General features: G+C 45.8%; 5 non-coding genes across 5 annotated transcripts; all 5 read right to left on the bottom strand.

Moving 5' to 3' along the window:
• Positions 1-60: 60 nt before the first annotated feature.
• Pmar_PMAR000312 lies at positions 61-132 on the bottom strand. Its single transcript has one exon. It is a non-coding gene; the product is annotated as a tRNA-Thr (tRNA).
• Positions 133-233: 101 nt separating this feature from the next.
• Positions 234-305, bottom strand: Pmar_PMAR000313. The gene has a single exon. It is a non-coding gene; the product is annotated as a tRNA-Thr (tRNA).
• A 102-nt stretch (positions 306-407) lies between these two features.
• Pmar_PMAR000314 lies at positions 408-479 on the bottom strand. Its single transcript has one exon. It is a non-coding gene; the product is annotated as a tRNA-Thr (tRNA).
• Positions 480-581: 102 nt separating this feature from the next.
• On the bottom strand, positions 582-653 carry Pmar_PMAR000315. Its single transcript has one exon. It is a non-coding gene; the product is annotated as a tRNA-Thr (tRNA).
• Positions 654-755: 102 nt separating this feature from the next.
• On the bottom strand, positions 756-827 carry Pmar_PMAR000316. The gene has a single exon. It is a non-coding gene; the product is annotated as a tRNA-Thr (tRNA).
• Positions 828-1,031: the final 204 nt, after the last annotated feature.

The following is a 1,031-nucleotide window of genomic DNA, read 5'->3' on the forward strand; positions in this document are numbered from 1 at the left end:
TGCGGAGTGAGCAGACCTGCTCCTGCTTCTCATACCCGACTAGAGCATAATGCAGCTGTAAGCCACTTAACAGGATTGAACTGACGACCTTCTGCTTACGAAGCAGACGCTCTACCACTAAGCTAAAGTGACATAAGACTAACCATAAGAATCAATAATTGTCGTGTCCCCTTCACAGAATGGGCCATCTTGCTCCTGCTTCTCGTACCAGACCAGATATTTATGGTGTTATAAGCCACTTGCCAGGATCGAACTGACGACCTTCTGCTTACAAAGCAGACGCTCTGCCACTAAGCAAAAGTGACACACCAAGTAACTGCATAAATCAATAATCTTCCTGTATCCTTTGCGGAGTGAGCAAACCTGCTCCTGCTCCTCATACCCGACTAGAGCCTAATGCTGCTGTAAGCCACTTGCCAGGATTGAACTGACGGCCTTCTGCTTACGAAGCAGACGCTCTACCACTAAGCTAAAGTGACACACCAAATAACTGCATAAATCAATAATCTTCCTGTATCCTTTGCGGAGTGAGCAAACCTGCTCCTGCTTCTCGTACCAGACCAGATATTTATGGTGTTATAAGCCACTTGCCAGGATCGAACTGACGATCTTCTGCTTACAAAGCAGACGCTCTGCCACTAAGCTAAAGTGACACACCAAATAACTGCATAAATCAATAATCTTCCTGTATCCTTTGCGGAGTGAGCAAACCTGCTCCTGCTCCTCATACCCGACTAGAGCCTAATGCTGCTGTGAGCCACTTGCCAGGATTGAACTGACGACCTTCTGCTTACAAAGCAAACGCTCTGCCACTAAGCTAAAGTGGCACATAGAATGAGTACATAAATTAATAATCTTCCTGTATCCTTTGCGGAGTGAGCAAACCTGCTCCTGCTTCTCGTACCAGACCAGATATTTATGGTGTTATAAGCCACTTACCAGGATCGAACTGACGACCTGCTGCTTTCAAAGCAGACGTTCTGCCACTAAGCTAAAGGGACACACCAAATAACTGCATAAATCAATAATCT

Source organism: Perkinsus marinus, assembly GCF_000006405.1.
Source record: "Perkinsus marinus ATCC 50983 genomic scaffold scf_1104296964352, whole genome shotgun sequence".
Lineage (NCBI taxonomy): Eukaryota > Perkinsozoa > Perkinsida > Perkinsidae > Perkinsus > Perkinsus marinus.